General features: G+C 44.3%; 1 protein-coding gene across 4 annotated transcripts in view; it reads right to left on the reverse strand.

The window, feature by feature from the left end:
* The window catches only part of TRAK1 (trafficking kinesin protein 1), a 115,727-nt gene that overhangs the window by 72,726 nt on the left and 16,614 nt on the right, over nucleotides 1–26,387 (reverse strand). For all 4 annotated transcript variants that reach the window (XM_081284571.1, XM_081284573.1, XM_081284572.1 and 1 more), the window contains exon 2: nucleotides 9,306–9,500. The gene's annotated coding sequence lies outside the window, so the exon portion shown is untranslated. The remainder of the gene's footprint in view (nucleotides 1–9,305; nucleotides 9,501–26,387) is intronic.

Here is a 26,387-nt window from a genome sequence, read left to right on the forward strand (position 1 = left end):
TCCCTAAATTATCACTTGAAAACAATTTAACAGTATTTTCACTTGAAAAAAGCAAACAATATTATGATTTATAAAAACAAGAATTAAAAGTTCCAACTATTAATTCATATATATATATGTATATGAATGACAGGAAATCTCAAATTAAGAAACTCAAAAAAAACTTGGAGGATCCAAGATGGCGGGACAGAGGGAGGCAGCATTCTGTGTCACTCCATGCCCTGGGCCTCAAGTAGTGAGAATACTGCTTCTCAGTGAGTGATATTCCTGCTCCAGTGCAGGAATCACAGTCACCGTGCCATGCAGGGCTCCGGGCCTCAGCTCAGAGTAGGTCTCCCAACTATTCCCCCATGCAGAACTACTGGTTACCCAAGCAGGACCATCAGTATCAGCACCCGTGCAGAACTTTCCACCACCCACCTGAGCAGAAACTCAAAAAAACAAAAAGAACAATTTTAAAACTACTTCATTATAGAATACCTTTGACTAGAGAGTAAAAAATTCTCAAAGACACATTTCAGTGATTCACAGAATGTTTAATGCTGATTAATTTCCAGATAATAAAAGCTAGTGCCAACGTAACCATGAGTAATTTGTTCAAGGCCAGTTGAGCTGGTCGGTGGCCTCTACACTGGACTACTGGCACTCAAAATACTTTTCTCCCTATGTTAGCCAGCTTTCTGTCACTATGATAAAATACTGGAGACAACCAACTTGTAAGGAAAGGTTTATTTTGGCTTGTGGTTTCATAGGCCTCAGTTCACAGTTGCTAGGCCACCTTGCCTTGGGGCCTGTAGCAAGGCAGCACATCATAGCAGGGAAAGCATGATACAGCAAACTGCTCACCTCATGGCAGCTGGGAAGCAAAGGGAGGAAGAGGAGAGGCTGGAGTACAATATCCCCTCCAATGACCTAACTTCCTCCCACTAGACTCCACCTCTTCAAGGTTCCACCACCTCCCAATAGCACCAGGGGCTAGAGACCAAGCCTTTACCATACTGGACCCTGGGGAACATTTCAGATCCAAACCATAGCACTCTCTGAAGAACCAGCAGAAAAGAAAACCTTCACTAAGAAACAGAGGCCTCCCACACCTCAAAGAGACATTGCCTGCCCCACAGGGATTAGCTGTGCTCAATTTTCGCTAAACTTCTACAGAAAACATACAGCACTATTCATTTCCATGAAGTTTCCCTTGGTAAAAAGTTTTAGAAGTTGATCCCTTGAAGACACTTTGAGTTAGAAGAATAACAGCATATCTTGAGATGGTTTGGCACACTCACATAAACGCCCATGTGAGCTCCTTCGCGGTCATTACCTAGTGTTATCATTTTCCAAACATTTACTCATGGATAACAACCTATTCAAACTAAGAAAAAGGTTAAGATTCTTCCTAAGGTATCTTATAAGAAAATCTTAAGGATGTGTTCAGACTCCCTTAAAGACCAACTCTGGTGTTTGGGGGCAAATTGCTTAGCAGTCCTACCTGGCCTGATGTCTAAAAGTAAAAGAAATGGGTTAAAGATGAGAAGATCCCAAGGTGGAGCTCCAGAGAGGTGCGCACATATCCATTTTTAGTGCCTCAGAAGCACATGAGACCCTTCAGACCAGTAAATAAAAAGAAAGAAAGAGGGATGGGCTACAGTCAGAGATCATAGTGTGGAAGAGAATAAGCTCAGGCCCTGCTGCTCACCCTTCCTGTGTGACTTTGGACAGACAACAAAGGATCCTCCATTTTTAAAATGAGGCTAAGAACAGCCTTCACCCCATGGCCTACTGAAGGGACTAAACGTAAAAACACAATGGATGTTCTCTTCACTCATCATTAACCATTACCACCTACCAACCAGCCAACAGCAATTAGAGATGAAACCTGGAAAGGAGAATTCTCAACCCAACGAGGAAGGCACTCAACACTATCCAAGTCTCCTCTGAACATTCTCAGGCGAGGAAAGCACCAGGGAGTTTCCTGAATCCTTCATCTCACAGAATGGTGCTTTATTCATTTACCCACTCAGCATTTGCTCATTAGGTTTTCCTATTAACTTCACAACTCAACATGAGTTAGCCAAACAACTTTTATTGCACTAATTTATGGAGATATTTAACCTATGAGTTTGTAATAATGTGGTTCAAAGAGGCTTTCACGGTCAACCTGGAAGCCCAATAAATCAATTTCTAGAAATACACCTTAAGAAAATCATGGCATGGGCAGACAAATGTCTATACAGAAAGATGTTCACCTATGTGTTATTTGGGGAAGAATTAGAGATGGTCTAGGTTCCTAATAATAGACAAATGATTAGACATAAAATGGTTGAATATTAAGCAGTAGTGAAAATTGTGTTTTTCAAGAATTTTAACACCCAGGAAATGGTCAACATTTATTAATTTAAAAAGCATTACATTAGGCCAGGCATGATAAGAGTCCCAGCTCCTTAGGAGGCTAAGGCAGGAGGATCCTTTGAGCTCAGGAATTGAAGACCAGCCTGGGCAACGCAGTGCGACACACACACACTCTACCCTCTCTCTGTACAGAGGGAAACCAAAACTAACAGGACCTCTGCCTTCAAGGTGTTCACTGTCTAGTAGAGGTAAAATCCTACCTGGCAAAAAGAGCAACGGCAGCATAAGGAGGACACTTTCCTAACTAATCCTGCTTTTCCAGCTTCCCAGAAGTCTGCATTCACCACAGTACCCCCACCCCCAGCAGAGTCCACTGCCCAGTGCCCACACCTGCACCACCACCAGACAGCTGGTCACTTCTCTGTGCCCAGGCATCTGGGCTCCTGTGAACAGTGCACTGTCCCCATCATGGATCATTTGTGTGTTCCCAAACTTGCTTATGCCTGTTTTGTTTGTTGATATAATTAACTGGGTTTATTTTTTTCATGAACACATAAAAAGAACAAGCACTTCTTCTAAGAAGAAAAAGTTTTACATCTTGAAATGCTCAATAAAGAATCAATTAAATAGCCAATTCAATTTGGACAAAACAATTATATTTGAAGAAGTCATTTAACACAAAGAGGATTATGTACTTCAAATCTAGTATGTGGGTCTCAGGGCACTCACGAACATAAAGCACTAAGCACAACCCTGACAAACAGTAAGCACTCAATAAATGTGACTCATCATTATCATGATTGATCATCACTATCAAGCAAATAGTTACAGAGTGATGAGAGTCGCCACAGCAGGATAAAGGTAGAGCCACAGAAGTGGGTGAACACCACAGATGGGGAGGTCTGGGAAGGTGCTATGATTTGGATTTGGAATGTCCTCCAAAAGCTCATGTGTTGAAGGCATGGTCCCCAAAGCAACAAGGTTCAGAGGTGGGGCTTTAGGGGAGTGATTGGATCATGAGGGCTCTGACCTCATCAGTGGATTAATCCATTGATAGCTGAATGGACTACTGGGAGGTGGTAGAAACGATAGCAGGAGAAGCATGGTTGGAGGGAGTAGGTATCTTGGGGTCTTGGGGACTAGATCTTGTCACTGGCCCCTTCTTTCACCTCCCTCCCTCTCTGTGTTTTCTAGCTGCCATGAGCTGAGCAGCTTTCCTCCACCACATCCTTCCACCATGATTTTTCTACCCTGGAGCTAGTTGGCCACGGACTAAAACCATTAGCCAAAATAAATCTTTCCTCCTCCAAGCTGGTGTCAGGTGTTTTGGTCATGACAAAGGCTTTTCAAAGGAGGACACAGTTGTGCTGACAACCAGAGAAGAGAAAAGAAAGGGGAGAGGGCACAGGGAGCAGCAGAAGCCTGGGGCAGGTGAGAGCTGTGCTCAAGGGCTGAAGGTACCAGTGTAACTGCCAGGGAAGTGGGAGGGCAAAGGAGGCCCGATGGAGACAGAGCTAAAGCCAGGCCACAGGGTCTTTGAAGACACCACATTTTATCCAAAGAGCCATGGAAGACAAAGGTACAGAACAAACCAACTGAATTTGAAGAAAATACAAGAGGACATCAGAGAAGCAAGAGTGAGAGCAGCGAGAACAGGGGAAGACAGTGGCCCAGGAAAGAGATGGCAGCAGGGTCAGAGAAGGGATCTGGGACACACCCAGAGGAAGAATCAACAGCACCACCGAAGGTCAGGAGATTGTGGATATGGGGTAATCAGTGTCATATTTATTTATTAAGACAAAAGGGTGTGGAGGAAAGGAAGTCTGCTTTTGGCAGAGTCCAAGCTCATGCCTACTACTGAGGCTGGGGAAATTGGGGGTTGGGGGAGAGGGGGATCCCCAATAATCACAGGCAGAGAAGCAGGCTGGGCTCACCAGCATCGAGCTGTACTTCATAGCTGCCTAAGGGGGAGAAGAACTACTTCTGAGGGTACAGCCTGAGCAGGAAACCTTTTTAAAGCTCTAGGTGCATCAGGGTTGAGAGCCACTGATGTGGAAGCACAGAGGGAGAGGAAGGACCCATGCATGGGGCACAGCAGGGAAACCTGGAGCAAGTAGAGGCCCTGGAAGCCAGCCCAGGAGGGATCCAGAAGGGGTAGTGGCCACATCAAGCCTGCTCTGGTGCCAAGGGCAGATGGGTCCTCCAGGTACAGGGGTGTGGAGTGGGCAGAGTCGGTGAAATCCCCCAGCCAGGGACTCCAGCTCCGCATGCTTACCCTGGTGGATGCCCCTCTGGGACGAGCCCTGCGTGAGTATACTGTAATACATCAGCCTTCTCATGTATTCTCACATTTCTGACTGTACAAACACTCATGATGCCTGTGAGCAGGGGGGATGCAAGGGCATGAACAAGGCAGAAACAGGTACAGCCTTACAGAAGGTAATGTTCCTGTACAGCCCAGAGTCCTGGGGCAAGCCTAGGGCACCCTGCACACAATTCCTGCTCCTCACACCCTGCTGCAGGAGCTCAGGATAGCTCCATACCAGGCCTTAGGAGTCCTTGTGCCCAATTGTGATTAGACTAGATCAATAGTTTTTAGCTTCTTATTGAAATTGAAATTTAAAAAAAAAAACATTAAAATGGCAACAGGAGCTGGCTTAATACGTACATTCTCAGACCTGCCACATGGAAGAATGAAGTCTCATCTCCACTTAAGCTATATCAGACCAAGTGTCACTTGGGTCAGTGACCTTGAGCCATGAAAAGCAAGGTACAGAACTCAATGTAGGATGCCAACAGAGGCCCAGGGAGCTGCCTGCACTGGTCCTGCCCAGTGCAAAGTCCCTGGGTTAGATCGTGGAAAGAAATCAATAATGCAGAAATTGTTTTGATCTCCTTAGTAAGAAAGCCTCAGCTGAAACTCAAACAAGTCAAGTTCTCAAAGGATTACAGGGGTTACTGGCCACTCAAGTCAAACCTGTTGGCAGATTCCTTAAAGGCACCTTAGAGTGAAAGTCAACAGTGGAACGATATCTCAAAACACTTGTTTGCTTCATAACTTTCTCTTCTCCTTAGGAACCGGTAGGTAACATGGTCAGCAGCTGAAACGCACGTGAAACAGATTTCTTTCCTCCCAATGTTCATTAACCACAAAGTTATATCAAATGCCCCTGGAAGAAGGACCCAAAAGGAGTCATAGTCACCCACTAACCAGTGCAGCAACCTTCACGTCTGGTGTCTGCTGAACCTTACTAGAGTAAAAGAGTCTACAGCACACCTCCCCATCTGAGATAAGGGAAGCAGGATATGCAGACCACAGGATGGAGGTGAAAAAAATCACAAGGAAGAATGACATCTCATCTTCAAACTAAGCTACATCAGGCTAAGTGTTACAGGGACAGGGACATCCCCTTGGTCCATGGGAGAAAAATCAATTTCGTGTATGTTAGACAAATATAAATCAACAAGCTACAAACGTATCCTGAAACATATTTTTAAGTGTTTTGTTTTTTTTCTTTTGTGTTTCACAAGATTAGCTTTATTCTTTTTTAAAATATTTTTTAGATGTTGATGAACCTTAATTTTATTCATTTATTTATATGTGGTGCTGAGAATCGAATCCAGTGAGTCACATGCTAGGCAAGCGCTCTCCCCCTGAGCCACAACTCCAGCCCTAGCTTTATTCTTAAACTAGAGTTTCCCCCTTTTTTAGTGACTCTGAGAGACAGTGGTTAGTGTAGAGTCACATCTGACAACCTTGGTTTGAATTTCAGCATCCCCCTTTGCTAGCTGCGTGACTTTGGGGAAGTTTCTGGGCTTACCCTGAGTCCCAACATCCTCAGCTATAGAATGGGGGCAGCAACAGGAATGAATTCAGAGGTTTCTGGCAGATTAGAGGAAAGACGAGAAAAGTACTGAAAGCAGGGCCGAGCACACAGTAAGTGCCACATGTTGACCATTGCTTCTCAAATGCCCTAAGTTTATGGACACATTTGTTTTGTGGGTCATTTTCACTTTTGGTGTTTCTCGGACTCATGGAGAAGTGCTGAAACTTTTCTGAAAAGGTCATTCTGCCACCTGGTAAAGGTGGAGCACCCATGGCTCTCTCCCGCCTCTCAGCAAACCAGGTGAAGGTCAGATTTAAAAGGCAAAGTGTGGCTTCTCCACTCAGGAAAGGAAAGGAGTTTTATCTGGTTCCCTGGCAGCCATGCTGTGTCAGCTTGGATCTGGGCAGCAAGGTGTAGCTGGCCTCCTGCTCAGTGTTGACACCTGGGAGCTCCATGTCCCCACTGCCAAACGTCATAAAAGGCCACAATACCTTTAAAACAGAAAATAAGTCTAGACTGAAACAAAGAATTACGCTCTCTTCTTACATACGTCACAAGTGACTCACACGTCTCCTGGGTTACACACGTATAAACAAACACACGGAACCCAAGGAGGACACCAGGCTCAGAGAAGGGCTCCTAGCCTATGCCTTCTACCAACCCCTCCACCAGTTTGGCAAAAGGCTCACTGATCCCTCCTTGTAAGGAAGGACTGCAGATGTATGATCAAGTACAAGTACAAGGAAGATGGCTGCACTGATGTAGTTTCTAGACCTTGAAAAGGATCTGTGACAGGAACAAAAAACAACATCCGTGACATAAGTGCTTCTCTATTAATGCATCAAAAATGAGGTCTATCAGCACATCTGGTGTAACTTCAGAGCAGTGATGAGTGAAGACGCTACTTGAAGGGATTTGCCTCTGCCGTGGCATGACATGCAAACACCTATGATCCCCACTGGTGACAAAGTCACTGTCCTGCCAGCACCACCATGCTTTGTTGTCTGTACCTCATTTGGGTCAGAAGTTAATGAAAATAAAGATGCCTATTTTTTTCCTCTATCAGTTCAAAGAGCCCCTCAGTTCTCCCTGTATACTTTGGGGCCCCAGGACCTTGGTCTGAAAGCATCATCTAGAGGGTCCTGAGTTTCAATTAATTAATGCTTGGGGCTGGGTTGGGGCTCAGTGGTAGAGCGCTTGCCTAGCATGTGCGAGGGGCTGGGTTCCATCCTCAGCATCACATAAAAATAAATGAATAAATGGTATTATGTCCATCTACAATTTAAAAAATAAATAAGAATTTAAAAAATTCTTTAAAAAAAGAGTTAATGCTTGATCATCAATTAATATAACAAATAGCCATTCTGCTCCAAGCAAAGAAACCACGGGGTGGGAGGGATACAACAAAACAAACAGAAGTAAGGGGATACCAGGAAACAACCATGTTGTAAAAGCTTTCAGAATCTCTGCTCAATGTTAATTTCAGTTCTTCAATTTTATTATAGGTTATCACTGCCAAAGTCACCAGGATTTCTCTTTTTTTTTTAATAGATAACTAAAAATCAAACTAACAAACAGAAGACACAATCTCTTTTTGAGTCTACTATCAAGTAGACCTTAGAGACTATGGATCAGTGCTACGGAATAGACACCGAGCTCACCATGCTTCCATTTCCTTGATAATAAAACCAGCCCTGCCCAACTGTAGACATTTGATAGGGATGCAATGAAGCAATTAGTGTGAAAGGTCTTTGAAAACTATGTGGTGCTGCTCTTGGATGGTGTTCCAATTACACCATGTATCCAGTGATTATTCAGAGTTATGAGAAGGAACTTTGGGAGCCTCCCGTGGCAGAAACAGCCATAAGGGGTACTGCAGAATCACAGGAGGGTCATCTATGGAAGAGTAAGTAACAGAAAGAGATTTATCAAACAATAATTGTGTTGTGGATTCTACTGTGGATTTCACAGTTGAGGTAAATATAGAACACACCGAGGATCTTACTCTGGACTTGCTTTTCTATGCACAATACCACATTTCCACGAGTAAGCTAGAATGACTTACAAAGAGCTTCGTAAACTCTACAAGATACATGAGTCATTCAAAATCCTATAGAATATTCTATTTTTATTGAAACTGATTTCTTGCAGTGTTCACAAAGAAACTAGGATTTGCATCAGGTATAAAAACACAGGTCAATTTAAACAAATTTCCCTCCTAATACGAAAGTATCTAATAGAGAAAACCTGAAAATGGCCTCTGATACAACCTAAAAAATAAATCTGTAGTTCCAGCCTGTTTATTTTAAATGATCTCAAAACTTTAAGAAAATTAGAAAAACTGGTCTGCATTAGTAAAAAATTTTAGAGATGCATCATAAGCTGGTTTTGAATCATGTTTTCTCCACATAAAAGCAGGACTGCTGTACTCTTTTTTTAAAGGCTGATGCAATGATACATCGATATGTAAATCACCCAGCTGGCATGAATTTCTAAAGAGTGAAACTGCTTCTAAAAAGCTACCTCTCTAATAAACTTCAGTTACCAAAATTAAGTATTAATTATTAATTTTTTAAATTGGTCACCTTTTTTGAAGTCTACAATACCAAGTGTCATGCTCTTGTCATCCTGACTACTGAAAAGAGCTCTCCTAGTGTACTGCTCACCCTACCAGGTATAAGCTCTGCAGCCCAAAAGCATCAACGGTTTCCTGCTGCAACCCACAGCCCGACTTTCCCAAGTACCAGTTCAAAGAGTTTCTCAGTTGTCACCCTTGGCACATGTCTCATTAGGTCCCTCAATGTCTCAAATACCTTTGATTTTAAATGAGACAAACTCCTTCCCCATAGGAGTTTCTAGGTACTCAAGTGGTCCTCTGGTAAGAAGCAGAAATGGGAACATTTTTCAAATTTGTCAGCTAAAAGAAAGTGGATTCAAATGAAAATCCTACTTGGTCCACGCTGATCTAAAACTTCAGAAGATCTAAGATTCAGACCCTTTCTGTGGTTAACCCACAGCCACATCAGCCTTCCAGAGAAGGCAGGCTGTGGAACAGTGTGACCAGTACCGGACCTCACCTGAGGTGGCGGCTAAGAGGGAGCTACATCAGAGCATCAAAGGTCCGCTACTCACGGAAGTATTTCAGCGTCTCCTCGATCTGCTCGGTGGTGAGGTCGATGTTGGCGTCTGGGGAAAGGAGAGGCGTGTGGAGCCAGTCGTCGTGGTCATAACCGTAGATGGTGTCGGCTCTTAACTTATAGTGGGGCAGCTGCTCCTCCAGCAAGCTGATGATCTCAACTTCTGGAAGATCGGTGCTATTGCACACATCTAGAGAAAGGAAGAGCAAGGAGACTGAGAAAGGAGAGTTCACTCTGGCTAAGGCCTTGCCACCACTGGTTAGCTACACTTGTGACCTGCAGTGGGTCTTTGGTCTCACCTACAGCACAAAGAGGCCAGACAAGGCCACATCAGACTTAGAGTTATGGGGAAGAGGTGTGGGTAGGACCTGGAATGTCCCCTAAAAGCTCCTTCCTTGAAGGCTTGGTCTCCAGTGCAATAATGTTCAGAGGTGGGGAAGTGACTGGATCATGAGGGCTCTTAGGCTGAATGGACTATTGGGAGGGGTGGAAACTGTGGGAGTAGGGCCTATTTGGAGGAAGCATGCCCTGAAAGGGTATTTCTTGTCCAGGTATTCTTTCTTATTCTCTCTCTCTGCTTCCTGTTCGCCATGAGGCAAGCAGCCTTGCTCCACCACACTATTCTACCATGATACTCCACCTCACCCCAGGACCAGAAGCAATGGAGCCAGCTGACAACAGATGGAAACCTCTGAAATCACGAGCCAAAATAAATCTTTCCTCCTTTAAGTTGTTTTTTCTCAGGTATTTTGTCACAGCAACAGAAAGCTGTGACACAGATTGCTAAAGGGTATAGAAATGCCGTTGGCTAAGAAGAATAACTTTGAATATTCTATGGTACAGTAGGAGGACTGTCAATCATAATTAATTATATATTTCAAAACAGCTAGAGGGGATTTTGAATGTTCCCAACATTAAAAAAAAAATGAAAACCATTTGAAATAATGTAAATTTCCCTGATCTGATCACTGCATGTTATATACAAATTGTATTGAAAAGTGACACTGTACTTCACAAATAGTACAATTATTATATATAATTTAAAACTGAAAAAAAATTTATCTTAGAATCATGCATGCTTATTGCCAAGATCTGCCCAAGACAACTGTTACTGTTAAGTGTCCACCGACAAGGAATGAAAGCCTAAATTCGTGACCTTCATTCTCTGGGCTAAGTCTTTCTCCCAACCCTTTCCCCTACTATCCTCTCCAAGTAGCCTACATTTTAGCCAAACCAGTTATAACTTAGCCACTACGCCCAACTTCTTCCTTCTATTCACTCTTTAACCATTCAAGCTACCCCTTCAGCTAGAATTTGACCTTTATTTAATTTATCTGTTCATTCATCCACACTTCCTCTCATCCACCCATCCATCCATCCATCCATCCATCCATCCATCCATCCACGTGTCTCACAGGAGACACAATGGCGAACGCAGCAGTCCCGGCTCCACCTTCCTGACACGCTCTTACAGGCCATCCTATAAGACAATGACGATGACAGCAACAGGAGCCTGCCCCTCAAGGCACAGTCTGCCAGGCTGGTGCTTGATCTTTCCAAACACAAGTACTCTCTCCTCCCCTTTCCATACCCACACAGCATTTTGTCAGAACTTTTGCTACTGCACTTATTAAGCTGTGTCTTCTGGATAGTTTAGTATCCGACTCCTCTTGCTGTGAGATGGCAACCTTCCGTACACAGCTGTCCTTGATCCACCACCTGAACCCTACAGCCCCGGGCCCAGGCTGAGCCCAAGGTGTACCCAATAATGCCTTCAATGTTGAACCAACTCACACAAAGTACAGAAACGCAGCACTTGTGACTAAATTATAAACATGATAATGTGGCAGACATTTCCAGGACACAGACCCTACTTTTCCACCCCAGCACTTACTTATCAAAGGAAAAGTATGGAGAAGGAATAAAATGGAAGGTAATGGGCGAATGATAATTTTCTGTCAATTCTGACATCAACCACTTTTTCAGCCCATTTCACAGAGGCTTTAAGGACCCACCATGCTAAATGGCCCAAGGGGCAGTAGTGGTCTTTTAAAATATTTGAACACATATTAATTATACAAATTAATAGTTTCGTGGTGATGTTTCCACACATGTATACATTGTGCGTTAATCATGTCTGCCTTCCCTCTACCCCCTCGCTCTCCTCTCTCTCCCTCTAACTTTGAATATTCTATATTCAAACCCCAGAGCAGTGGTCTTGCCAGCCCAGAGCTAAACCAAGCACCTACGGTGCATACAGGTGGAAAAGAGACAAGAGTTAATCCAGCCTTCCCTGCTAGGAATGAGTCTTCAACAGAGAAACACCAATTGAAAGATTAGACTACTCTGTGGGTCAGATCTTGATGAAGCTGTTGTACCACGTTCTTGCCTTAAGAAGAAAGCACAGGAGAGAACTGGGTGCAGGTGGAGGACCACACACGATTCTGTCTCCAGCCTTTCCACAGAGAAAGGGCAGGGGAGAAGACACGCTCAGAATCAAACCACCCAACACCATAGGGAAATGGGGTTGCTGAGGAAAGACTGAAATTATGAGGTGTTCCCAAAACATGGAAGGTGGAATGAAACCAAAGGAGAAAGGAAGGAGGAAGTCAGGTCCTAAACACACACGCAGAGCCAATGACTGGCGTCCACCGTAGTTGGGGAGGCAGCTGTCAGAGGGAGCAGGAAGGCCTGGGGCCAGGATTCTCTGGAGAAACAAAGGCAGGGACAGCAGGGGAGGCAGCTTCTCCCCTCCAGCCCCTGCCTGAGCCAACGCCAAGCAGACAGCAGAAGAACACAGAGAGGCCAGCGCCCAGAAGAGCAGCCATGACAGAGTCACCCAGACTCCTGCCTCCTTTGTGTTTAACAGGAAGGTCACACAACAGGCAAAGATGGGAGGTGGGAGGAGGAGAGGGGGGAAGAACCACCACAGGGAAAGAGAACCTACAATTAGGGGTTGTCATCCTTTGGGCAGCAGCCTGCTGGAGACACTGCCAGCCCCCACATTCTCCAAAGCCCCCACCAGCCCCTCTCATTCAGCTCGGTGTGCAAAGCTTTACTGCACAATGCTTTCATTCAGGATGTCAGTGTGGTTTTCCAAAGTGCTAAGGAGCGTTAATGATTAGAACAGGAGGACACTCAGCATTTTACTTGGCATTTTAGGAAACAGTTCAATCCTGAAGGGTGGACTACACCTGAACACTTGGGAAATGTCACAGTGTGCACACTTGGCACTTCAACCAGCCAAAAACCAGGACAGACCTGCGGAAGCTCCACATCCTCCCTTGGACAGAGTGGTGGCCCCACTTCAAGACAATTTCTCTGGTTTCTTCTCATTTCCCACCAACAAGAAGACACCACCCAAAAGGTTCAAGACAGGCCCATGAAAAGTGAATAGTTTCTCTTCTCATTCTCAAGTGAAGACGTTCCCACAGGGCTCAGCTCTGGGAGAGGACTCCCAGCCACAATACAACCACCATCTGAGAGAGGGGATCTGGGATCAAGGCATGTGGGTGCCAGTCACAGCATCTCTTGCCTAAACAAGCATCTCCTGACCAAACCATGCTCGAAAGCAGCTCTGCAAAAGGTAGACCCAGCCTGTAACCAGGAGAACAGGCAGGGGACCAGCACATTCCTGCATGACACACCGACAGGACAGGCTGGTATCCTCTGGTGTCTGGATGCTGTGTGGTGGTGGGAAAGGAAAAAAAAAAATATCCAGAAAAAAAAATATATCCCTTCTGAGATCAAAGTGTTACTTGTAAACACAACGTCATCTGCTCAAAAGCTGAGAGTTGACCTGTCCTTCCATGTTTCCAGGGTTGAAGATCAACGTATTTATAGAGTGGGTCTTGGTGCCCCAAGAGAAGTTGTTTTCCTTTAAGCATGTGATAACCAGTGAGATAAAATATCAAAAGGGAAGGCTGTGCCAAAATGCTCTGTTAAAAAAAAATTTTATAGTTGATTTTTCCATAATGTGGCCAGCCATACAAATGTCAATTAGTTTTCAGCTGCTTGGAAGGCCCAGAGAATTGGGGCACAGAAAAGATGACGCCCCTAGCAACTGCCCCAGGAGCTATCCTTGACTTTCAGAAGGCCCAGAGAACTCTTGTGGAAGTAGACACCATGTTAGCCTCAATGAGAAGGCACACCAGCAGCCTGAGGTCGGGTGAAGGTAACACAGGAGCTGTCAAGAATCCCCCAGGAATGCTGTTGACATGCCACACACCTCAGAGCACTCTCGGCCCTCCTGGAAACGTGGGATATGGATGTTATTTGCTGGTTTTATAGGCTGCAAAGCTGAGATTCACAGGAGCTATGGACTGTCCTGTTGGTCAAGGTCACACACTAGCTCAGTGGTACATTTTGTCTGAGAAGTCTCAGCAGCTGACTGAAAGCCATGCCATCATCCTGACACCTGCTGCCCATCTTCTGGGAGGGCGCATGTGAAACACTGGGCAGTTCCAAGGACACCATCCTCATCAGGAAGCTTTTGTTCTCAATAGGTAGAAGGCTTCATATATGTGCTAGGGATGGTCGCTTAAAATACAAGGGCAAGTTAGGGTGGTGCCAGAGTCATCTTCCCTTTCAGAACACAGCAAGAAACACAGCCAAGAACTGAAGTAACTTATGTGCAGAATCTCGGAGGGCCAGTGGCCTGTGTAGGACAGCCCTGTCCCTCTCTTAAAGCTTATTAGAGCTGATAATGTGAAGGGACACTGCCAGCCCACATGGAAGGAAAAAAAAAAAAAAAACCTTTGTGCTCTCTATGGTCATCATTTCCCCACAGCTCCAATTCACATTTTTAACAAGCTATAAAAATGTGTTCTCAGCCAGGCGTGGTGTGCACCAGTAATCCCAGCTACTAGGGAGCCTGAGGCAGAAGGATCACAAGTTCAAGGTCAGCCTGGGCAATTTAGGCGAGACCCTGTCTAAAAATAAATTTTTAAGAGAGCTGGGGTGTAGCTCGGTGGTACAGTGTCCTTGAGTTTGGATCCCAGTGTCATGAAAAATAAAAAACAAAAACATGTTCTTAGCTAAATCTCAAATGAAAGCAACAATTTCCTGATTGAACCCAAACCCCTACAGGTCTTTGCTTCTGGCAGATCTGTAGTAACAGCAACCCCAAGCCCCACTGACCCCCACTCCAGCCTGTCAAGCCATCAAGCTCAGCAAGGCAGTTAGAGGACACTGACCCCTCAGCGTCTCCTCCTTCTCCGTGGTTAATTGCCAGATTGCTGCTGGCACCATCTTCAGAAAGATGCTTTATTAATTACGGTACTGCCCTGATTTAAAAACCTCCTTAGCTCCCTATGAAAGTCCTCATAATTCAGCCTGTGCCTTCCTAGAGCAGAGGCCACTGCCGGTTTGCCAATATCCAGTCTCTGACTCTTCCTTTTAGCAAAAGTAACCCCCAAGGGATGGATGGCCCTTGGTCAACCCACTAGAACATATATTTCCCAGCTCTCCCTGCAGGAATGGGTCCCCACTTCCCAGTTACCAGGAATTAAACAGAGCTTCCAAGCCATGGCCTTGCCACCTGTCTAGCTGCAGAGCTGAGCTGCCACTGGAATCATCTTTGCCCATACAAGCAGAGGTATCCCAGGGATGAAAATTCGGTGGAGAGGGCACCCCTGAAACACTCTGCACCTGAACTTTTAAGAGCAAAGGAAATAACATCTACCTTATTCAGGCCACTATGCACAATCGGTTTGGTCTCTGGTAAGCAGCCTTTCTTATCAGGCTAATCCTATGCTATGTTCTCCAATTTTCCTTGATTTAAGCCAAACCAACTTCTTGCCATTCTCTAAACATGTCTTTTCACAAATCTGGGTTTTTACACCAGCTATTTTAACTGCCTACAATGCCCTTCACTGCCCAGCCAGCTCCACTCTAAAATATCACTCAAATGTCACCCTGCATTTGCAAAGCCTCGCTCAACCTCTCCCCTCTGGCTACCACAGCACTCAGCGCATAAATGATTCCAACACAATGTTAGCAGTGTTTTCTCCACATGTCTTCCCTACTAACTGTGAGCCCCTAGGGGGGAAAAAGGGCTCTGAAACACCCTTTTATATCTAGCCTGGCCCTTAGCACCTTGCTGAGCAACGGTAGGACTCAGAAGTGCTGCATGCATAACAGAGCAAAGGGAAGGAAAAGCAGATCCACGCTGTCCACCCCCACCTACTGCAGACACCCAGCCTTCAGCACAAAGGAAGTGCTGTCATCTAGTGTCAAAGTTTTTCCATGCCCCTCCCAGTATCACCCTAGGTCTTTGTCCAGCAAGGAGGAAAGCCCCGTAGGACAGTGGATGGCCCCTCCATCCTCAGCAAATGCCAACCCAATGCCCACCATTCTTACAGCACCACTTTAGGAGCAGAACACAATTCTTCACCTCTTGGGAGCTATAACCTTTCTGAGGTTTTTCCCAAAGCAAAAGGTTTAAAATGGACCCTCCTTCCAAGACGAGGGCTTCATTAGTTCTGCCTGGGAGGCGGGAGAAAGTGCAGGAGACTGTGAGGCATCCAGAGTGTCTGGGGCTATAGACGCAGTTCTGTCCATCCCATACCTGTCCAGGCTAGATCCTCAGCCATGGAGAGAGGCTAGAAGGAGGACCCTCCATCTAGGGATTTGTAATGATCAGGTAACATGCCAGATCGACAAACCTGTCAGTGCCCGAGACAATGCTTTCTTACAGCAGAGGCAGAACTCAAAAAATTTAAAAATCAGAGAATCTCATGTCAAACTACAAACCCCTGGCCTCTCGGAAGTCGGCACATCTAGGATTCCTGGCCCACCTCTTCTGAACCACAGTTCAAGTGGGTGACTCTGGATGGGGGCAGGTGGTTCTGGTGGGGTTTCTGGGCCTATTCCTGCATGCCAGAGCTCTGGTCCCAGGAGAACAGAGAACTGCAAGTCCACGAGAGGGGACAGAGTATGCAAACACCCCTGAATACACACCCAGTCTACAGGATATAGGAGAAAACACGGGGGTTGGGAGAGGGAAGGAGACAAGAAGAGCAAGAGAAAGGGTTGGGTGAGAGGAAATTCTGGCAAAAGAGAAGGGAGAAAGAACAACAGAAGGGCACAGAGGAAAGGGGACAGAAAGCCAGGGAGGAGGCAGAGTGGAAGGAAGCCAGCACCCGGCCGCCACCTGCTGGAGATGGCCCTGACTGCCAGCAAGAGCACCAGGCTAGGAGTTTGGAGAATGGAGTCCCACTCCCTCATGCTGCCCTCACTTCGTCCTATAGCCTTTCCAAGTCATGCCTTCACCTCCCTGGGACTCAGTTTCCTCTTCTGTAGAACAAATGTGTGAAGCTGAGGAAAATTCCCTTTCCCCTCTAAGTTCCTCTGGGCAGCTGGAGCGCAGCTGCAGGTTACAAAGGCCATGTCTGAGGGCAGCCACCACTACAGCACTTCCCTGCTCCACGAGGAGACAGCCCCCGGGCCTCCACAACCCCCAGGGCCTCCACGGGCCCAGGGCCTCCACATCCCCACTTTTGCTGAGACCAGGAACTGTATGTTTATAGGAAATCCTCTGATTTCTAAATGCTAGACACTAATTTAGAATTTTTTTTTTAACTCCTAAGAGAAAAATATAGATGTGTGTTACCATGCCTACCCCATGCCTCACTCTGGGAGGAATGGGAGAACATCGTGGACTACATTAAGGACAACACTCAACATGAAAAGACCCTTCACCATCAAGTAGAGACACATAACAGAGGCCCACCTTTTTTTCCTCCCCATCCCTACCCCACTCCATTTCTTTACCCACCAAGTTCCCATTTGGCCATAGGGTAGAGAGCGAGGAGTGAGACCTGAGGCTCGCATCCGAGGACGTTCTGACTGGAGGCAGCAGACCTCTCTCCTTGCCCGCTTCCCTGGGCAGTGACTGCGAGACACAGCAATGTTCTAAAGGCTTCATAAGACTCCTCACCCACTCAGACACTTGCAAACCTCTATACAGACTTGGAAATGATTTCATTTTCTGGAAACTGTAAGGATTAAAGGGCATAGACTCAAAGTCACACAGAGGCCATGTGGGTCCCAGAGACCTGTGTAATGCTCTGTAACTGGTGTCTGACAGATCACCTTCTAGAAGATTCCTCTTCTAGAAGATTCCATGGGATCAGTTTAGAGTCTAACCTAGGCATCTTCGGTTTTTCCATATCAGAAAAGTTGTGATTCCACAAATTACGGAGAGGCCATGAGAACAAAACCACCCTGACTCAATCACCTCAGTTAGTAGAACAGAACAACATGCTCAGAGAGGCTAGAAAGTGACCATGTATCACAGAGCAAACCAGCAGCACACAGGAGACTGTGCCAGGATGTGCTGCAGGTCCCACCCAGCAGAGGCCTTTGGAAGCAGCACGGCACCTTCAGATGCCAGTTCATTCTCACCACTTGCCCTGCTCCTAGGACCCTGCCTGGCAACCACTAAGTGCTTGATAAGATGTGCCGGGCCATGCAAAGCTCCTGGATCTGTTATTGCAGCTCACTTAATCTCCAAAACCAATAGGCAGTGCAGGATGAGGCTTAGGAACATATTCTATAAGCTAGGAAAGCACAGTCCAAAAGACAGAAGGGGAACCAGCCCCTGTGAGATTCAGAGATATGCCAAAGTCTCCGCTAAGCAGCAGCAGGACTGGGAGCCAGGACCTCAGCTCCCACCTGTCCCCTTCAGCACCACCTCCTAGCTCACACTTCAGCCAAAGGGGAATAGGTACAAAATCTCCCTTTCCTATTCCATTTCTGTGACTCTCCACTGAGGAGCAATTCCACTGTTCTTCAGAGAAGGGACAGAGAAACCTATTCAGAACTAAAAAAAAAAAAAAAAAAAAAAAAAAGCCAACAGAACTATGCTTGAGAGACAGAAACAAACACTTGACCAGGAGTTCTCTGGAACAACTGTGGCACTAATTACCACCAGAAGTCATTCTGGCTAAGGAAAGGCTAAACCAGTACACTGGTTCAGCTCCAGGCAGACTGGTGTCAGACATCCCATTAATTCACAGACCCTGGCTCCAAGGATACATACCCCAACAGCAGCAGCTGAGCAAAGGCGGCCAATCCACCCAGGTTGGGTGCAGCAGTGAGAAACAGGGTTTCCATCATGAGGCAAAAGGGCACCTTGTGCAACTGAACATGGCACAGTTCACTTGGGCACATGGGTTCATTGTGCAACAACAGAGGCCAAGCAGGGTCAGGGAAAAGTCAAGGAGGAGAAAGTCTGCTATAGAGGTTCCAGAATGTCAAAAGTAAAGTCTGTGTTTCTTAGAAACAGTAGTATAGGAATCCACAAAAGCAGATGATAATTATATTACAGATTAGAGTAATTCCAAATCTCTCAGCTACAGAATTGTAGAGAAACTGATTGATTGATTGATTGATTGATTGATTGATTGATGTTGGGGAGTTAACCCAGGGGCACAGTACTACTGAGCTACATCCCCAGTCCTTATATTTTTTTATCTTACCACAGGGTCTCACTACTTTGCTTAAGATTTCCCTAAGTTGCTGAGGCTGGCCTAGAAATTGCAATCTTCCTGCCTCAGTCTACTAGGTCACTGAAATTACAGGTATGTGCCACTGCACCCAGCATAATTTATTTTAATTTCTATTTTTTAATTGATTTTATTTTTTAAATACATGACAGTGGAATACATTACAATTCTTTTTTTTAAGAGAGAGAGAGAGAGAAAGAGAGAATTTTTTTAATATTTATTTTTCAGTGGACACAACATCTTTATTTTATTTTTATGTGGTGCCGAGGATCGAACCCAGCGCTCCGTGCATGCCAGGCAAGCGTGCTACTGCTTGAGCCACATCCCCAATAATACAATTCTTATTACACATATAAAGCACAATTTTTCATATCTCTGTATATGAAGTATGTTCACACCAATTCATGTCTTCATACATGTACTTTGGATAATCGTGTCCATCATATTCCACCTTCATTGCTAACCCCCCACCCCCTCTCTTCCCCTCTCACTCCTCTGCCCTATCTAGAGTTCATCTATTCCTCCCCTGCTCCCTCTCCCTACCCAACTATGAATCAGTCACCTTCTATCAGAGAAAACATTCAGCATTTGTCTTTTTGGGATTGACTAACTTCACTTAGCATTATTTTCTACAACTCCATCCATTTACCTGCAAATGCCACAATTTTATTCTCTTTTATTGCTGAGTAATATTCCATTGTGTATATATGCCACATTTTTTATCCATTCATCTACTGAAGGGCATATAGGTTGGTTCCACAGTTTAGCTATTGTGAACTGTGCAACTATAAATATTGATATGGGTATGTCCCTGTAGTATGCTATTTTTAAGTCCTTTGGGTATAGACCGAGAGGGATTGCTGGGTCAAATGGTGGCTCCATTCCCAGTTTTTCAAGGAATATCCATATTGCTTTCCATATTGGCTGCACCAATTTGCAGTCCCACCAGCAATGTATGAATGTACCTTTTTCCCCACGTCCTCACCAACACTTATTGTTGTTTGTCTTCATAACAGCTGCCACTCTGACTGGAGTGAGATGATATCTTAGAGTGGTTTTGATTTGCATTTCACTAATTGCTAGAGATGATGAACATTTTTTCATATATTTGTTGATTGATTGTATATCCTCTTCTGAGAAGTATCTGTTCAGGTCCTTGGCCCATTTATTGATTGGGTTTTTTTTTTTTTTTTTTTGGTGCTTAGCTTTTTGAGTTCTTTATATCCCTAGAGATTAGTGCTCTATCTGATATGTGAGGGGTAAAAATTTGCTCCCAAGATGTAGGTGTGCACCATGATCAAGTGGGATCATCCCAGGGATGCAAGGTTGGTTCAACATAAGGAAATCAATAAATGTAATTCAGCACATCAATAGACTGAAAGATAAGAATTATGTGATCATTTCAATAGATGCAGAAAAAGCATTTGACAAAATACAGCACCCCTTTATGTTCAAAACACTAGAAAAACTAGGGATAACAGGAACATATGTCAACATGGTAAAGGCTATCTATGCTAAGCCCCAGGCCAACATCATTCTAAATGGAAAAAATTGAAGGCATTCCCTCTAAAAACTGGAACAAGACAGGGATGACCTCTTTCACCACTTCTATTTAACATGGTTCTTGAAACACTGGCCAGAGCAATTAGACAGACAAAAGAAATTAAAGGGATACGTATAGGAAAAGAAGAACTTAAATTAGCACCATTTGCTGATAATATGATTCTATACCCAGAAGACCCAAAAAGATCCACTAAAAAACTTCTAGAACTACTAAATGAATTCAGCAAAGTAGCAGGATATAAAATATCTATAAATCAAAGGCATTTCTGTATATCAGTGACAAATCCTTGAGAGGAAAATGAGGAAAACTACCCCGTTTATAAGAGCCTCAAAAAATAAAATACTTGGGAATCAACTTAACGAAAGAGGTAAAAGATTTATATAATGAAAACTACAGAACCCTCAAGAAAGAAATCAAAGAAGTCCTTAGAAGATGGAAAGATCTACCTTGCTCTTGGATAGGCAGAATTAATATTATCAAAATGACCATACTACCAAAAGCACTATACAATTCCGATCAAAATCCCAATGACATTCCTCATAGAAATAGAAAAGGCAATCATGAAATTCATCTGGAAAAATAAGAGACCCAGAATAGCTAAAGCAATCCTTAGCAGGGAGAGTGAAGCAGGTGGCATCACTATACCAGACCTTAAACTATACTACAGAGCAATAGTAACAAAAACAGAATAGTATTGGCACCAAAACAGACTGGTAGACCAATGGTACAGAATAGAGGACACAGAGACCAACCCACAGAATTATAATTATCTTATATTAGACAGAGGCGCCAAAAACATGCATTGGAGAAAAGATAGCCTCTTCAACAAATGGTGCTGGGAAAACTGGAAATCCATATGCAACAAAATGAAATTAAACCCCTTATCTCTCACCATGCACAAAACTCAACTCAAAGTAGATCAAGGTCCTAGGAATTAAACCAGAGATTCTGTGTCTAATAGAATAAAAAGTAGGCCCTAATCTCCATCATGTGGGATTAGGCCCCAACTTCCTTAATAAGACTCCTATAGTGCAAGAATTAAAAACAATAATCAATAAATGAGATGGATTCAAACTAAAAAGTTTCTTCTCAGCAAAAGAAACAAATTTATTTTATTTTTAAAGGAAAAAAAATCAATGTGTCTAAGTCCAGTCTAGAGTTAAACCTCCAGGAAAACACTCAGAAAATGGACTATTACTATTTCAATTTGTCATGCCAGTAAGTAAACACAAAGAGTACTTTGGATTTCTAATTTCCTTGATGACTTCTCTTAAAAGTGAATATGTTATATATTACAACTATTAATAACCAGGGGGAGGTTATTTACATAAAAATTTTCAGTGTCGCTATGACTGCAATTAAAGTACTCACAACAGAACTAGTGCTTAGACAGATGGAGCCGGTGTAAATGGGAACAACACTTAGCGTAAACAGTTTGACAGCATGTTTGGAAAACCAAAAATCTGTCCATAAGCCCTAAACCCACAATTGCACTTAGAACTAAATCTAAGAAAGGAATCCAAGAAATCTAAAGTGCAAAATACATAAGCCTAGTTTGGGTACACTTGATGAAGTAAAAAAACATGCATAATAAGGTTCCTCAAAAAGTTAAACTCAGTCACCGCGGGATACAGCAATTCCATTGCTGGGTATAATTTAAAAAATAAAAAGTGAAAGCAGGGACACAGATATTTCTACACCTGAGTTCAAGACAGCATTATTCACAATAGCCAAAAGACATGATCAACCCCAATGTCCACTGGCCAATGAGTATATACATTAAATATGATAAATACATACAATGGTAAAAACCCAGTCTTAGAAAGGAGGAAATTTTAACACATTATTCATGGATAAACCTTGAAGACCTTATGTTAAGACAGTCATAAAAGGGCAAATATTGTATGACTCTACTTTTAGGAGGTATCTAGTATAGTCAGACGCATGGAGCCAGAAGTAGCACAGAAGAGCTATGGCCAGGGACTAAGGGGGTAGGGGCGGGTAGGAGTGGAGCTATTATTTAATGGGTACAGAGTTTCAGATGGGAGGATGAGTGGTGGTAGTGGAGCTGAAGGGTGATAATTGTTGCAAAACAACGTGAATGTGTTTCATGCTGCTGAGCATTTCAGGTGGTTAAAATGGTCAATTTCAATTTATATGTATTGAACCACAATTTAAAACACAAACAATACCATAATCCACATAGCCCAACATATGTCCTCTCAGATCTCATTCCTAGAGAAATCCTCACACAAAGAACCATGAGATATTTTACAGGATGGCTTCTATAACACTGTCTGTCACACCCCAACAGGGAAATGAGCTAACTATCCTTCAACAGAAGAGGCAAATAAACTGTAAAATACTATAAGGCCATTAAAATGAACAAATTAGATCCACATACTGTCAAGTACTGTGGAACAATATTTTGGCCAACCACAGACTGCATGTACAATGAGGGTCCCATAAGATTATATTGAATGAGGGTCCCCATAAGATTATATTGAATGAGGGTCCCCATAAGATTATATTGCCTGGCAATGTCACAGCCATCCTACATTTGTTCATGCGTGATGAAATTAGCTAGTGATGTATTTTTTAGAACATGCCTCATTAAACAATGCATGACTGTATATCAACATCAGAGATATCAAAAGCACATTGGGTGATGAAAAATTGCAAAGGGTGTATACAGTATAAAACCACGAAAACTTAAAAATCGCCAAAATACACATGGTAGAGTTTCTCGCCACACACCAAGCAAGTGAGCAATTCTGCAGCAGACACTAGCTGGGTGTCCTCTACTCCAATTCAGTTCTGCCCCTATGTGCTTGGGGACAGCAGCAGATGCCCCAAGCTGAGTGCTCAGTCCCCAAGGCCGCACACCCTCAGATGCCAAAAGCAAGCTTGTGAGATAGTTTTCCCTGTGCTTCTGACTCACTGGCTATAAATCAGGGTTCCCTCAACCCTCTCCCTGGGTCAATTAATTTGCTTGAGCACTCACAGAACTCAAAGAAAGACTTACCTATGTGTTCTGATTTAATACAAAGGATACTACAAAGGAACAGATACATAGGGCATGGTGGGCTCGAAGGGTACAGAGTTTCCATGCCCTCTCTGGGTGCCCCACCATCTACATGTTCAGCTATCCAGGAAGCTCTTTCAACCATACCAAAAGGTGACTGGACAAAAGGGTCAGGATCCAGTGGACAGACCAGGTGGGGAAAACCAGCGAGGCCTGTCAGTCCAGATTCTTCAGCATTCTTTCCTTCAGGGTATGGGGCAGGATCCCTTCTGAAATGGGGTCTTATCATCTACTATCAAACAAAGTAAGTTACAGAATTTCTCCAGGGCCAGCTCTGAGGCAGGTAGAAGGTCAGTTTCTGTGGCTTGCCTCTGCCAAAAGAAATTCTAGTTTCTGTGTCCTCCCCTTGGGGGAGAAGCCATGAGCCAGAAACTTGGATGAAAACACATAGATCACAAATATCACAGTTGTTAAATAGACATGGGGGTGCAGATACATCTATAAATCTACCTTTCTATATGTCAACTCTCATCTCTTCAATAAATGTTTAAGAGATGTTCATTGCATTGCCAAATATGACCTTCCTGTTTAACAAAAGGGTGGTATTTAAGCAAATCACAACCACATGACAGAATATATAAATCCACGAATATCAATTACTTGTTCAATTCTTGGGAGGGGCCATTCGGGCAGAACCTGGAATGAAGACCTGGGGAAACAGGGTTCCAGACAGAGGGAATAGTAAAAACAAAAGAAGGCCTGAGGCAGCCCCGGTGGCAGGGGCCAAGAGAGGAGGAAGGTGCAGGACAAGGAGCCCCATCCCCCAGGAACTTCTAGGCCTGGGCAGGGAGTCTGGGCTACAGGAAGCTGCTCCTTGGGCATGCCATGGCCTGATTCAAGGATTAAAAAATGACTCTGGCGGCTTGCAGGGTGGACAGACTGAAGGGGCTAAGAGCTGGGAGTTTGTGAGGAGGCTCCCACCACAAGCCAGGCCAGAGATGAGGGCAGCTCAGGCCAAAGAGCAATGGGCGGGAGAACTGGTTGAAATATTTGAAGATGGATATACAGCACCAGCTGATGACCTACCTGGGTGGTATTATAAAGACAACACAGCTAAAGAGAAAGATGCTTGTGATACAAAATTAAAAGTGGGAGGGGACTTCCTACATGGACTACAATCATGTAAAAATTATACACAAGCTGTAGTTTTTGAAGTAGGTTTTTATACAGAAGCCAGACAATTATATTAATCTACAAAAATTTGTTCTGTGCCAAGGTTTTAAGTATGCTTGTAAAAACTCGATCATATTTCTCTAACAGATTTTTTTTTTCAAATTATGCAGAGACAGGAGTAGCTTTGGGGAGCATTAGGATGGTATACAATGCTTCCTTAAAACTGAGATTGTCAGCTGCTATAATTGATCGTGTAAAAATTAAATACACTGGTGCTCACTCATTCAAACAAATATTGTGTTCTTCAAGGAAGAACTGAGAGGAGGGGTCAGGGTGCCCTCAGATTCCCAGAATTCCTTGGCATCCAGCCCGCTCTGGAGTGGGGACTCATTGGTAACCACCGAGGACACACCTGGTACAGGAAGGTACTGGGAAAATCAGGACCACTTGGGTCAAGTCTCCTGAAAAAGAGGACAGAGTCAAGGAGTCTCTTTGAAAACCTCTATAAAAAAGGAAATATTGCAAAGTGGCCTGATGTCATTTATTTACTTTTTGGTTGGGCTGCCATATAAAGTAACCTAAGAGTGACACCACCGGATTAGCAATGATAATGTTCCTGAAGCCAAGCCCTCATAAAGGCAATAATCACTTTGTTTTGTGAGATGGTTTTATCAATAAACTATGCAGTCTGACTTTCTCCCAACTCAGCTCCAGACAGAGTATTCAAAATAAAATTGTTGGCATTTTTCTTTCAATTCGTAGTGACAGAGAGGCAGGGAGTCAGTTTCTTGATTTCTAGATTTATTACCCTCTGTTCACTTTCTCCCTTTATGAGAAAGAGAATTAAGGGGAAAAAAAAGAAGGAAGTATCCCCCAAATTTTGGTTTTATCATCTTCAAAGATTCGCACTGGGCTGCCCTCCTGCTGTTGCTATTTTCAAAGGAGATGCAAGCTGCACCCCCTGCTCCCATCCACAACAGACCCAGAATAACATCAACCTGGCCGGAGCACACCTCTCCAGTCCCACATTCCCTCAGCCCACCTTGCAAAGACATACAGCATGCCCTCTCCCACCCCAGGTCCGGGCTCTATGCCTCCACCCCTGCTCTTCTTCCCATCCTACCACAGGCTGTGCTCCTTTGGCGGTTGCACCTCTGCTCACACTCAGCCTTCTACCTGGCACATTTGCCCTTACCTGCCAACCACGCCTGTGCCCTCAGATCCCAGACAGAGAAACTTCTTCAGGGCCACCTTCCTAGAAAACCTGGGCCAAAGCTGGCTCCAACGTTATCTTCTTTCTCAACGCCTGGCATTTTCCACCAATCACCATCCGGACTGGGTGACCAATGACCATTTGATTGGGGATCAGAGCAACAGAGTAAATGCTGCAGAATGGAATGAGCAAGAACCTGTTCTTCACCAGCACCTCCGTGCTTTGCACTGGGGAAACCTGTCCTCTCAAACACCGGGCAAGCAGTGAGGTCTATCACTGAACATTGGGAGAGCTGGGGCTTCCACCAAAATGCATAAAGACAAGACTTAGCTTCTGTGTTCTACTCCTTCACTCCTCCCTAGGCCTCAAAGGACCTGTCTATGAAGACAGAGCTCACACCCTACCTTTCACGGGCAAGGGGCTGAGCCAGGTCAACAAAATACAACTTGTGACCCTGAACCAGGAAATAATTTGTTTTGCTATTTCCACCCCCCCCCCCCCCCGCCTCTAACACGATTATTCAAATTTTTTCTTAGGGACATGTGACACTGTCCAGAGACATTTTTTGGCTCCCATAACTGGGAGGGGTGCTA

The sequence above is a fragment of the Spermophilus citellus genome (assembly GCF_964194105.1).
Source record: "Spermophilus citellus genome assembly, chromosome: 3".
NCBI classification, from domain to species: Eukaryota; Metazoa; Chordata; class Mammalia; order Rodentia; family Sciuridae; genus Spermophilus; species Spermophilus citellus.